Raw genomic sequence first — 14,818 nt, 5'->3', positions numbered from 1 at the left:
TGACACACATGATGCTGAAAGGTTAGTCCATGCTTTTGTTACTTCCAGGCTGGACTATTGTAATTCTTTATTATCAGGGTGTCCAAACAACTCTTTAAGAAGCCTCCAGTTGATCCAAAATGCTGCAGCTAGAGTTCTGACAGGTATTGACAAAAGAGATCCCATTACTCCTGTACTGGCGTCTCTTCATTAGCTGCCTGTTAAATTTAGGATAATTTTTAAAACCCTTCTTCTGACCTACAAGGTCCTCAGAGGCCGAGCTCCATCCTACCTGGAGGAGCTAGTGACACCTTACCAGCCCAATAGACCGCTCTGCTCTCAGAATGCCACCACCTTCACCCATGTGTACTGCTTGATGGGATGTTTTACCCTTCACACATCTACTACCCCCAGCTCTGCTCCCAGCCTGGACAACACAACAGCAGACTGGAGATGAGGCTCTTGTCCAATCGTGTCCAGTGTGAAGTCTGTGGTGCAGTTCCAGCGCATTCCCCCCCATGACTACACACCTGTCCTGACCACACTGCTCCACAACCAAGGAGACTTTCTGAAACAGGTCTGAAACAGCATAGATGTTTATCAGACAGAAGGTGAAACTCTGAAACTAACAGCTAAAACTAGCTATTAGTGAGCTCTTATAATGATCCTCCTTTTTTCAGCTTTAACATCTTTCTTATAACAGTCATGTGTTTCTTTAGACGTAAAAATTTCCTTTTATCTGGGATGTTGACTCCAACAATCTCCCAAGTGCACTTTTCAAGAACTCTTGATCTGAGAAGTAATCAATCACCTTCACAGACTGGCCAAAGTTTTCATCCGGGAAGTTGTTAATGTCCTCCAGGGTGTACAAGTCTCCACTAAGTGACTCGGAGTCTGCTACAGACGCACAGTTAGAGTCAGAGCTATACTCCATCACCTCCTCCTCTTCCTGACCAACAGTCTGCATCCCTACTGGCTGATCTCCGAGCTGTACACCAGCAGCCTGACTTTGGTCATCATTGACCATCTCAGCTCTTGTTCCTGCTGTTCTGCTCTTGTTTGCTCCTCCTCCTCTGCTGCTCCCATCCGAACCACCTCTTCTGCTCCTGCCTGAAAGTCCTCTGTTGCTCCTTTTCAAAACGTCCCCTGTTACTCCTGTCTCATCCTCCTCTGCTGCTCCTGTCTGAACCTTCGCTCCTGTTGCTCCTGTCTGAACCTCCTCAACACTCAAAATACCTCATATTTCAAGAGCTAGTGCACACCAGGTAGTGTCCCCCTCCATATCTCACCCTGAAAGACACCCCTATTGTCTGTGTTGGACAGTTCAGGAACATGAAGCACTGCCTCCTGAATGAGAGGACCTGCCTCTTTTTCACCCTTATACAGCCCAGATTCTGTCCTGAAACCACTTGCCATCTTCCTCTCCTCTCCTCTCTCTCCTCTCCTCTCCTCTCCTCTCCTCTCCTCTCCTCTCCTCTCCTCTCCTCTCCTCTCCTCTCCTCTCCTCTCCTCCCTCTCTACCCAGCCGGCCATCAGCAGGAGGGTCCCCCTACATGAGCCTGGTCCTGCTCAAGGTTTCTTCCTGTTAAAGGGGAGGTTTTCCTTGCCACTGTTGCTTGTCTGGGGTTAGGCCCTGGGATTCTGGAAAGCACCTTGAAACAATTTTGATTGTAAAAGACGCTAAATAAATAAAGATTGATTTGATTTGATTTTGATTTATTTGGGATAAAGGGGACGCAGATGGCGACCCGAGTACTGACCCGAGTGGCGGTCACAGTGAGCGGGAAAACCTGAAAGTATTCACCAGAGTCACTCTGCTCTCCAACAAATCAGTCACTAATAGTTTCTCTTCAACAAACACCACACTCCTCTTTTCGTCCTGAAGTCCCAACTGGTCTCCTACAGACAGGAAAACCTCCTCCACCGGCACTGACGGGTCAGGTTGAACCTGCACCCCGTGTCGGATTGAAAGAGAGAGCGTCTATGAGGCTGCCATCCCTGCAGTAAAGCACGCCAAACCCTCCTCCAAACTGTAACAAACCACCCCACAATTACCAACCAGAATATGGTACACCACGCTCACCACGCCCAACAACAAACTCCCAGCATGCACTTAGAGAGAGAGGGAAAGAGACAAAGAGAGAGAGGGAGAGAAAGAAGTTTGCTGGTAGAAAAAACAGAAAGAAGATGTAGCGGAGAAATGATGATGAGGTGGAAGCTGATATAATTTGCCTGTCAGAAATCATTAGGCCTCAACTAGAAACGCAAGCACGCACACACGCATGCACGCACACAAACACACGCACACTAACTCACACTGGTTTTAATTCCAGAATCTCATTTCAGATCTGATTAATTACTCTCTCACGCTTGACAAAGAAAATCAGCAGCAAAACTGAAGGGATTAACATGAATCCCCCCCGCCGCCACACACACACACACACACACACACACACGACCATGATAAATGCATTATTCATCAGTTTGCTTCAAACTGAAAATTTAAACATAACAGCGATGGTACATCAACTTGGGGTTCTAAACTCTCAGTTTTAGTTTGGGTCTGGTCTAAAAGCAGAATCATGTTCAGGATGTGATCAGGTGCTTCTTCTGCCTTGTGGACCTCCCTCACTGCCAACACCTCCTGATGTCAATTGTGCCATTTACACAGCAGGACATTCTCTGTTTTTAAAAATCAACTATGGCAAATACAGAGGAGGAACACAATAAAACACTGTTAGTCCAGTTGGGCTTTTTTCTAAAATCACAGGAATTAAAATTATTCTGAGTCAATACTGAATTATAAAACAAAACACAGAAACAAATGTGTATGTGTAAAATACTGATTTGTTATGTCAGAAAATGCCACTTAAATTTGGGAAATTTCCTTTTGTAATAACCAATAAAAAGTCTGTGGCAGTTCAGTTGGAATACTTGGAGGATTAGTCCAGGGTCAGTCCAGGGTCAGTCCAGGGTCAGTCCAGGATCAGTCCAGGGTCAGTCCAGGATCAGTCCAGGGTTAGTCCAGGGTCAGTCCAGGGTCAGTCCAGGATCAGTCCAGGGTCAGTCCAGGGTTAGTCCAGGGTTAGTCCAGGGTCAGTCCAGGGTTAGTCCAGGGTCTGTCCAGGGTTAGTCCAAGTGAAACCATCTTAGACAACAAACAGGCAACAAAGGAAAGAAAGCTGAGGAGGAGTAGAGGAGGTGGAGGTTCAAGTGAAGGTTGGGGGGAGGTGGATCCTGCATCCAATCACATGTTACAAACAACTGATGAATCACCTGCAGTTAAACACCTGCTGCATGACAGCGAAATGAACATCAGCCTTGAGCATGATTCCTTCAGGAACGTTAACAATACTTGTCACTACTACACTGATGAGCAGCTCAACAATGCTGTTAAGACTGAAAAGCCAATTTCACTTATTTACCTCAACAGTAGAAGCCACTTTATTGACTATTACAGAGTTTGTTCGTCTTTTAACATGGTTGTTTCACAATATCATCTGACAGCTGGATGGATGGTGTAAAGGGCACAAACGTGGACTATTGGAGTTAGTGTATAATCTGACCACCAGAAGAACCAAACATGGTGAACCATGGTGAGTTCTGTTGGTTAAAGAGAAATGACCGAAAGTACACGATGGTGGAAAAACTGTCAACTGTGGTGGATTATGTTTTAGAGTGTGTTACACTAGAAACCTGTATAGAAAAAAAGACAAGTTGCAAACATAGATTGGCTGGTTCTGTCATAAATTCATGTTTCTCTGAGGGGATTTCAGGCCTGACCTATTAAATCCTCATAATTACAACAGATTAGATGATTTTATTGACAAAGACAAACCGCTCTCTGAAGGCCAGGACAGAATCAGAATTTATTTAAAAAACAGGAAACACTTTGTGAAACTGGGAGTCATCATGTTTGGGCATTGTCTTTGGTGTTCCTCAGGGGTCAGTCCTTGGCCCAAAACCATTTGACTTTCACATGAATAATATATGCAAGACATCACGTCTATTAAACTTCAATAATGTTTGCCGATGACACAAATATCCTGGGGTGTGGAGAAAAATCCCTCATCTGTGGCTCAAAATCAAACTTGTTCAGAATCTGCTCGTTGAGTGAACTGATGTTTTCTCAGCTAATTGCTTCTGTCCCACCTGATATATAGGAGAAGCTTTATATTTCTGACATGTAAACACTTAAAATACGAGGGTAGATAGTCAACAGGAGATAAGTTAGAGTGTAAATAGCTCCAGCACCTGGTCGTTTACACAAACCTCAAGGCGTCAGTAATAAACTGAACACAAATACAAATGTTAGCAAATGTTTAATAGCCTGCAAATAGGTTGGCTTTACTCAAGAACTCAACATAAAAAATACATGCAGACCTGAGTGTATGTATACGTCTATGTGAGTGTTGTGTTGTAGAAGGCTGCCAAAAGACTCAGAAGATTGTTGTACGAAACAGTCAAAGAACGGTTTAGATCAGAAAACCTGACAGAGAAAAAGGTAATTATGGTTTTAAATACATATGTCACAACCTCGGCAATCGTTTCTGCATATTCATTATGCAAAACCTTGAAAACAGTGACAGTTGAAGAAAGGTAGATCATCAAGGATCTACTTGTGGATCCACACAAGCGAATCAATGTTGTAGCTTCCACTGGACTCAACATCTTCTTACTGAAGTAACACGTTCATGTATAAAGTAAAATATAGAATTTTTAATTGCAGTAAAAAGAGAATTTCTGGTTAAATGAGGCATATTTTAAGGAAAAATAATGGACTATTGATTTATATTGTAAATAGGAAACATATACAAAAAGAGAAATGTAATAGTATTTTCATATATTTGACATGATAAATCAATGTCTGCTGCTGATTGAGACCAGGGAAAAACACAAACTACTGGCTGATTTTAGTTCAGGTTGTTGCTGTACAATCACCCTTTTTCCCCACAGCTGCTTTACATTAACCTAGAGGACACTTAATCATGTCCAGATCCTAATAAAATTTAATTAAAGCTGTATTCAATGGTTGGTCATTTTTCAGATTGTATTAGTACTTTATTATCAAAACTCATAATTCTCTCTGAGTTGGTAGCAGCTTGAAATCCAATCCTGTGAATCCATCACACCCTCAGAAGCAGCTCAGTGTCTCTGCTGTATCCTGTCTGTATGTCGGTGTGTGACAAGTGCACTGTTCTCCAATGGGTGATTTATCACTGTGTCAGACTGCCGGTACACCTCTAATCAACAATGGAATCGTTTCATATGCACTTCTCTTTTGTAGCCGCGGTGCAGAGTGTCACCTACACTGTGTGTGTGTGTGTGTGTGTGTGTGTGTGTGTGTTTTCATCACTGCTGCTGAAGCTAATCTGTAAGAATCAAATATTAACACTCTGTTCATATATTTTTCCAAGCTCTTGCATCAAAATGTGAATCATGTCTTCAGCTTTTATTCTGATCCCAAGCAGGATTTATTATGAGATGGTTGCTGAGTGAAGAGCTGCTCGAATCATCCTGGACCTACAGTTCACGACAGATATCATCAGAAAACGCTAGCTGAAATGAACAAACACGGCTTCGCAGTGGGAAGGCTGCCAGTGGAAAGCTAATGCATATGGTCACACGGGGACCAGTAAAACAGCTGTTAGTTTGAACCCGTAGGTCATGTTTACCAAATATTCTTGTTTTTCATTTTGCCTGATTGTAAAATCCTTTTTTACACAAGATGACATATGTCTGCATTTTGTACCACACAATTATGCATATTCATTATTTATTATCCTGCGTATACTCTTTTCAAATGCAGGTCAATTACTTCCCACCCATCACAAACTCACATGCTGCCCAAGCAACAACTGTTATTAACACAGGTTTTGTCTTCAGCATCTAAAATATCTGTTTAACGAGAACCAAAACACTCGCAGAGCTCAGACCTCTGCAAAGCGGCTCATTTTGCCACATACTCTGACTTCTACCTGTACTATCATGTCCATTAAATGCAGGTGTTTTCTTAGGTTTTATCTAGTGCCTATTGTGACTTAAAAGATATTCTGAATTTGGCCTCTAAGTTTTGCATTTTGAATCCTAATTCAATTGCAACAGTCTGAACTGAACAGTATGATTCCAGCTGACTCAGCCCAAGTCCTTGCTCACCTCACAAAGGATCCCTCCTCATCTAATGCAGAATCCAAAATGAGCAGCTGCTGGAGCATCATCAGCCTCATGTTCAAACAACTCTTTAGAGAAGAAGCCTCCAGCTGATCCAAAATGCTGCGGCCCGAGTTCTGACAGGTATTGACAAAAGAGATCACAAAGCTCCTGTACTCCGTTAAATTTAGAATAATTTTTAAAACACTTCTTTTGACCGACAAGGTTCTCAGAGGCCAAGCTCCATCCTACCTGGAGGAGCTAGTGACACCTTACCAGCCCAATAGACCGCTCCGCTCTCAGAATGCTGGTCTACTTGTGGTTCCCAGAGTTTCTAGGAGTAGAATGGGGGGCCGAGCATTTAGCTACCAGGCCCCCCTGCTATGGAACTAGCTCCCTGTCCAGGTACGGGAGGCTCCATCGCTACTTTTAAGATTAGACTTAAAACCTACCTTTTTGAAAAAGCTTATTGTTACTAATTCTGTAGTTACAGTTACTATCATAAACAAACTATCATACTTAGGGGGTCGTCTAATCATTAGGTTAACATCTTAGCTATGCTGTTATAGGCCAAGGCTGCCAGGGTCCAGAAACATGATCACCTGACAGGCCTCTGTCACCCCACTGGGTCATGGTTTCCTCTCCTCTCCTCTCCTCTCCTCTCCTCTCCTCTCCTCTCCTCTCCTCTCCTCTCTCCTCTCCTCTCCTCTCCTCTCCTCTCCTCTCCTCTCTCTCCTCTCCTCTCTCTCTACCCAGCCTGCCATCAGCAGGAGGGTCTCCCTACATGAGCCTGGTCCTGCTCAAGGTTTCTTCCTGTTAAAGGGGAGTTTTTCCTTGCCACTGTTGCTTGTCTGGGGTTAGGCCCTGGGATTCTGGAAAGCGCCTTGAAACAATTTTGATTGTAAAAGATGCTATATAAATAAAGATTGATTTGATTTGATTTGATTTGATTTGATTTGATTTGATTTGATTTGATCATCCTGACTTCTGACTTCATTTTATCTCCCAGGACAATGTCGCTGACTGGGGGCCAGTCTGTCGTCAAGATATCAGAGTAACGGCCAGAAGCAACCGGAAAATTAAGAACTTGGATCCACTCTTCAGTGTGTCACCAGAAATCCTGCCCCTGAGTCAAATATATATTTGCCTATAGGCATAGCGAACCATCCTGTGCCACAGGTATGTTACCTTTTATGGCCTCTATAGGTTAGAGCCTCCTCTTTTCCCTGCCAACTAGGAGGAGGTGGTGGTTCCATTGGTTCCATCGCTTCCTTTGGTTCAGGATCACCTCCGGCGCGTTGCCGGAGTCTGGCAAGAGGCTAGAGCTACATTAACTCACACTGGCACATCAGTGGATTCTGATGTGCCAACAAATTATAGGCCGATATCCAACCTTCCTTTGGTTTCTAAAATTCTTGAGAAGGTTGTGGTGACTCAGTTACTGGAGCACCTGCAGAGGAACAGCCTGTTTGAGATGTTTCAGTCAGGCTTTAGAGCTCATCACAGCACAGAAACAGCACTTCTTAAAGTTACTAATGGTCTTCTTATAGCTCCAGATCATGGACTGGTCTCTATGCTGAGTCTGCTGGACCTCAGTGCTGCTTTTGATACAGTTGATCACAGCATCCTGTTACAGAGACTAGAACATGTGATTGGGATTAAAGGGACAGCACTAGACTGGTTTAGATATCAGATAGATATATTGATATATTTATCAGATAGATACCAGTTTGCTCATGTCCACAGGGAAGGGTTCTGGTCTTGGACCAATATTTTCACTTTGTACATGCTGTTATGATTTAATCAAAACACAGGACAGAACCTGAGAATGAAAATGTGAAAATTTTATTGATAAAAACCCAGAAAAGTGCACCTTGGACATCCTGAGAAGACTGAAAGACCAAGAGGCCTCGCTCCATCCTACCTCCGCTCCGTTCTCAGAATGCTGGTCTACTTGTGGACCCCAGTGTCTATAAAGGTAGGATGGGGGGCCGAGCTACCAGGCCCCCCTGCTGTGGAACCAGCTCCCTTTCCAGGTACAGGGGGCTGACTACATCTCTACTTTTAAGATTAGACTTAGGACCTTCCTCTTGGAGAAAGCTGATAGTCAGTAAGTCTGTAGTTGCATCGACAGGTATAGCCGCCTTTATAGCTGTATGCTGGCCTGCCGACCTTTGACCCTGCTGACCCACTCTACTCTTATACCAGCAGCTTGTATTATTAATGTATTTCTATGATCCCTGCCTATTCTTTCCTCTACCTGGCCCCCCTCCTTCTCCTTCTCCTCCCCCTTCTCCTCTCTCTCTATCCAGCCCCCCCACCAGCAGGAGGGTCCCCCTACATGAGCCTGGTCCTGCTCAAGGTTTCTTCCTGTTAAAGGGGAGTTTTTCCTGCCACTGTTGCTTGTTGGGGGTCAGGCCCTGGGATTCTGGAAAGTGCCTGGAAACAATTTTGATTATAAAAGACGCTATATAAATAAAGATTGATTGACTGATTGATTGATTGATTGATTGATTGATTGATTGATTGATTGATATTAGGTAGGTAAGCGGTTGTCTTTTGTTTCCCCCGTCAGGTTTGGTTGTTTTTCAGGACCTCCACTTGATTTTGGCTGAACTCCAGGGACTCTCTCAGGGTCTGAAACTCTTTGTGGAGAATTTCCACCAGAGAGACCCAGGAATGGAGGCTGGACAACTTCGTGTCTATCAGTTACAATATGGCTTCGACTTTAGAGCTGAGTGAGAGGCTCCAGGAAAATTCTCTGCTCTGCATTTGGAGGACGGTGAAACACAATAAAACAATAAAGTTCTTGACGTCCTGCAGACTGATCATTCATATATATTCCGCTACGCTGGCTTCACTCCAGTTGACAGTGTAATCACTATCGGAAATGTTTGTATTTCTGTTTGGTTTGAACTGCTGTCTCGTCCCTCTCATGTGTCACTATCGCACCTATTTCTTTATTTAGTTTTCTTTCACTGTGACTCTGTTGAAGGCAGCGGATGTCTGTGGCCCCCCTACATGCAGCAATTATTCAGTGATACTATGTGTACGTTTTACTTGATATTATTGATATTACTGGATTGTTAATTAAAGCAACATTGATTTAATACTTGTTTGAAATGTTTCTCCAATATTCGGAGTGTACACTTCTCTCAAAGCTAACTTTTGCTAAACATAGAAGCTACACTGATGATTTCTGATAAAAAAACTGAGAAGTCGAAAACAACAAGTTGACATTTCAAAGAGAAGCCACACAACAGGCAATCGTACAAAATAATCCCCATTGTTTCAGCCTAGACACCACTGCAGTTTCTGTCAGAGAGAGCTTTCACAGTCGATGGTTTTAAAAGAAATAATGTAACTTTCTGAACTGTGAGCAGTCTTGTGGAAAGTCCAGTGTTTTTAAGCATTTCAGAATCTTCTCTTCAGGTGTGGCAGCTGGCACATCCAACAGCATCACCAAGCTAAAAACTACCACAGCCAGATTTAGTGATATTGGTCTTTTCTCCACCAGAGAATTCATGTCAATGGCAGACAGCCTCCACACTTAGACCATGTAGGGGCCAGAGCTTCTTCCTCAGCTTTCCTTTGATCCCAAAGTTTTGGATGCAAATTTTGGTGTTGGGGTCTAGAGTTCTGGGTCATGTGTCATTGTGGTCCTGCTTGTTTCATCCTACAGGGGGCATGGAGGAGCTGATGATTTGCTACAGCTGCCGCTGCAGGCAGGTACACCTGTCGGCAGTCTACATCAGACCACCTATTTAAGGATGGAGCGCCTGTCTACCAGTGTTGAAGAGTTATTGTATCTGAATGGTAAATCTGACTCCTGTCTCCTTGTTAGTGGTTGTTTGAAACTCTTCTTCCTGCTTGTTCGAGGTCTCCATGCTGCCATAATGGAGTGGAGAACGTGCAGGACCTGACTCCCATGTTGGCTCTGCGCTGGAGCTCTCTCTGCGCCCCGGAGGACTGGACCAGTGCTCCCCTGAAGTCCAGGAGGACTGCCAAATTGATCTTTTAATAAAGAATCGCTTTTTGGACTGCGTTTTGCCTGCTTTCGGTTCTGCAGAAAACCAAAACGTAACATTTGGTTTGGGGGTGGACAATTTGAGTGTGTTTCCTTGGTAACCAGGTGCTCCTCTTCTGGCATACAATGCCTCTTGAATCAACTCAGCTTTTCTGATACGAGTCACTGACATGAAACCTGACAACTTGAGAAGGCAGCTTTTTAGAATTGCTGTAAATTGTTACTGCCTTGTCCAGAATTAGCTTTCCAGGAGGTTTAAGGACTCCAGCTAATGCTGCTAAAGTCTAGAAGCTGTGGACAGTGGGATTCTTGGCCAGAACACATGAAACCACACAGTCAAAGGTGGATGCTCAGTGGGAGGAGAACCATAATCTAGCCCCTGTCGCTGCTGATATCTGGCCGTTCCCTCTGCACTCAGTTTCAGGGTTGTTGGTGTTGATGGCTGAGCCCAAACCAACAGCACATTTTCCTCTGCTCTGATGCCAATGTCTCTCATGGCAACCTGCCTGTTTGATTCCAATGGAAGTTGGGTTAGGGGAAGGGTTTCGGGTTAGAATTAGAAGCTTTTACATTATTCACACATGGGGATCCTCCCCCTTTACTGGTAGGAAATTGGACCTCATGGGTGTTTTCAGTTTTTCCCACTTGCGAGTACAACTGGAAAGCACTAGTAGCGATGCTTCTTTAAGTCCTGTCAGTAGCCAGGGGAGGGGGAGCAATGATCTGGTAGTCAATTGGATTGAGACTTTGGGAATTTCAAAGGCGAAAAGTCAACACACGATGTTTGATGTGGCAAACCTTTCCATTATCATTTCCAATAAATGTGTTCACACGGCAGCTTTATTTTGTATCAAAACTTTAATTACCAAAGAAAAAGAATGCACAATTGAAATAACGTTTCTATAAAAAGGACCATGGGACTGCTCTACAGTGCATTACAAAACCAGCAATTGTATACAACATTGTGGATAGAAACTTTACTTAATCTGAGATACATCTTCATCATCACCATCATAATTCCTCTCCTTACTTAAAATAACAAAAATGTACACACTTAAATATCGCTAAGCTAATTTGGTTATAATGACTCTAGGTTTGGACATTATTTATGACAGGACAGAACCTATGTACTCAGCGTTACAGCTCTGTCAATCCATGATGTCCTGGAAATGAAGTAATTGTCTGTGTGAGAGAAGATAAGGGCGATTTTAATTTGGCCCCTTTCACCCTGCTGAGATGAGGTCTAATTCATTTTTTTCATTTGTTCCCACAGATCCCATTATTTTTCTTTTGTTAACCATCGCACACGAACAGCCTGCCAGACAGACTGATAGACTCAATTTCACTACAGTATCAGGCTACAGTCAATGTTCCTATAACTCTTTAACGGTGCCATTTGTCCCTTATTTGAGCCCCGCTGGTTCCAACAGTGGGTCAAAGTGCCCTAAGAAAGACCATAATAAAGTGGAGTTTCCCTTTGAAATGCAGGAGCTGATCCCTCCAGTTCCTCCCTTATCACATCAGGCTTCTGTTCTATGAGCCTCATACAGTCGCCCCTGAACGATCGATGATCAGGCACATACCATACTTTCTCGGTGTGTTTGTGGATCTTTGACTCTGATAAGTAAAGACCTGTTTGTGTTCCAGCAGAACATATTTTCATTTGCTATAAATGAATTGTGGCAACGTAAATGTGACAGTTTAAAAAACCAAACGACCAATTCTACACCGTGGGTTCGGTGTGGGCATAGCGGCTGTTGAATAGATCTGAGCCCAATTTAAATGTTGCCTTAACCCAGTAATTATTACATCTGTCACCACTGTGACATTAAAGTAAGTCAACACTTGTTGTTTTGTCTTTTCATTTACCAGTGATGCTGCAGGCTTGTCCCTGGCCATTTCCTGATTTTAGATTATAAAAGCTTTTAGGTAAAGGTTTTGCTAACCTTTTGCTTTGAGCAGAATAACCTATTAGGGATAAATTAATGCTGGCACATCTTCCTTTAGGCAAAAAAATCCTTTCCGCTGGAATCAAAATGCAAATATTATGTAGGACAGAAGGAAAACTGCATAGATACTAAAATCTAGAGTGTTTAGGAAACACAAAAAATATGCAGTTGAGACAGTTCTGCCCAAAATCATTTAAAACCTTTTATATTCTCTAGAAAATACCATTTAAGGCAATAAATAGAAAGAAAAAACTGAAACAAGTTGCATTTGTCTTTGCTCTGAAATTACATTGTCGTTAGTGTCCCATAACAATAAATAACAGATTTAAACAGAACTCAAAATAAAGTGGTGGCAAAAGCAACAATATATTAGATTTAATCCAAAAATATACTACTCCAGAGGAAATGTACACTAAAAGAAGCAACTATTGTTGTTCTGCTGCAGTGAAATATACACAATGACCCAAAGAACCCCGTGAGGATCAACGGTGGGATGAACTAAAACAGAAGAACTGAAGGCAGATGAAATAAAATGTCTAATTCTTCTAACTGTATTGTGTCTCACTGGAGTGCAGTTTTAATGAACACCTGCTGCTGTGCGCACAAAACATCTTCTGCAGGTGCAAAAAATCTTGGGAGTAAAACGATCTTTTTCATTTCAGTGAGAAGAACTGCAGTAAAATACAAACCAGAAACATAAAGGCACATAAAAACACGATTTGTGACAACTTAAATTCAATTATTCAATGTCTAAAGGCCTTAAACCCTTGTGGTTCCCAGAGATGTGTAAGAATGGGCAGTTTTTTATTCTCTTCTTCTCAAATCTCCTATTAGTAAAAAATGTCTCCTCAAAATAACCAATTTCAAAACAATTCTGAATTTTTCTTTTTTAAAGGACAACATCTGTATTTTCCCTGAATGGGATCAAATGATCAAAAACAGCATTGTAATATTTAATATGACCCTTTTAGGTTTCTTTCCCACTTTGACAATGAAAAGAATAAAACCTACCGCCTCAAGCCGCCGGTTCATTCAGCGTTTACTGTTAAAACCCGATTTCCTCTCATCCAATCAGATCTCAGTGTGGGATCAGCTCTGCTCTCTGAGGGAGAATGGAAAACGGCTCCCGATGAATCTCCACAACACGCTGATGAGTTTGATCCCAGCGTTCACCTTTCATGCCGCCGCTCACTCTGTAGAGATGCTACCTTTCCCTCCCCTTTGCCCTGGGATCCCACCCCACCCCCAACACTATAACTTGGAAAGCGTGAGCTTGAATCATAATATTTGAAATAGTGTTGTAATGAATTCCGAGCCTTATTCCAGCACGTGCAGGCTTGCGTGCACAACCCACCTCTGAATACCAATATGCCTCTGTGGAACAACGGGGGGAAGGAATGACAACACGTATTACTGGAGCACATTAACGTCCCGGGGTTCCCCCCTCGGGTGATTAAAAATGCATTTTTTAAACATATTTAAACATATTCCTCTTTGATAATTGATGGTATTTAAAATTGTGATAGGAGGTAAATCTCAACACCACCCACATCCTGGTGAATCAGTGTTACCCATTGGGATTATTTTACAGTGTATCTTTAAAAAAAACAAAGCAGAATTTGCCTAAAATCTGCATTTTTGTTCAATTTTTTGGTTCTTTTTTCTGAAGAACATATGAAAGAATTACAGAAATGTTTACAGTGTTTTCCTTTATATCCATTTTGTGGTATAAGTGGAAAAAACAAAAGTAGAAATATAAATCACAGATCTGATGGGACACCAACTGCAAAAATATACCGGTACCCGTGGAATATGCTCCATTTGTCTTTGTTTTTTGAGTGTTTTTCTTGTTTTTCTACAAAAGTGGGACATTGAAATAAGCTCAAAATGAAGCTGCGTTGTCTCGTGTGGGCACAAAGTTAACAAAAGTAGTTGTGTTAAAAAAAGATCAAAGAGATGACTGGAAAAACTGACGTGATTAAAATGCTCTATGATCTGGTTTTGTGCGTGTTAGTCACATGCCGATCTGTCCTGTAGCAGCTGCCCCTGGGTGAGGGGCGCGCCACAGCCTGGACATGTAGGACAGCCGTCCACATTCACATCTCAGGTCCAGAGTCAGCCATTTGCATCTCCCCAAATGCTTGTTGACTGTGGGAGGAAACCGGAGCACAACCCACACCGACACGTGCACAACATGCACGGTCAACGAGAGCAAAGATCTGATTAGAACAGGCACCTTTGCCATGAAGCTGCTGTCCAGAGGGGGACCTTCAAACACGAGGACATGAAAGTGTCCAGGTGGAGACTTTGTGTTAGTTCCTCTGGTAGAAGAAGGTTGTCTGTCAGGAGGTCTTTACCCTGCGGAGGCAGAAACACTCCCACGAGTGCCCCACAGCAACGGAGATGCTTTAGCCAATTCAAAAGGGAGGACAGGGAGGAGGTTCAATGACCTGCAGGAAGGCATCACCACAGAAACCAGGCCCAGATGTTCAGAAAATGATGGGATGGTGAAACTTTGGCAGCTGTGGATTTCTTTAATTTCTTACTGCAGATTCTGGGTGAAGATTAACAAAGAGAAACCCAACAAAAGCCAAAAGAACAATCAACAGCCATCATGAAAACTAAGTGAGGTACAGTCACAGCAACTGAGTCAGGAAAAACTCAGCCAAGGAGGCGAATAAATACCACAAATAAGTCAAACAGGAGGGACGTT

General features: G+C 42.8%; 1 protein-coding gene across 4 annotated transcripts in view; it reads right to left on the bottom strand.

The window, feature by feature from the left end:
* Nucleotides 1-10,995: 10,995 nt before the first annotated feature.
* dcc (DCC netrin 1 receptor) overlaps nt 10,996-14,818 on the bottom strand; it is a 113,598-nt gene continuing 109,775 nt past the window's right edge. For all 4 annotated transcript variants that reach the window (XM_057018798.1, XM_057018799.1, XM_057018800.1 and 1 more), the window contains exon 29: nt 10,996-14,818. This exon is cut by the window's right edge and continues 460 nt beyond it. The gene's annotated coding sequence lies outside the window, so the exon portion shown is untranslated.

Source organism: Takifugu flavidus, chromosome 20, assembly GCF_003711565.1.
Source record: "Takifugu flavidus isolate HTHZ2018 chromosome 20, ASM371156v2, whole genome shotgun sequence".
NCBI classification, from domain to species: Eukaryota; Metazoa; Chordata; class Actinopteri; order Tetraodontiformes; family Tetraodontidae; genus Takifugu; species Takifugu flavidus.
The sequence above is the reverse complement of the archived record's forward strand: the minus strand, read 5'-3'. Positions and strand labels throughout refer to the sequence as shown.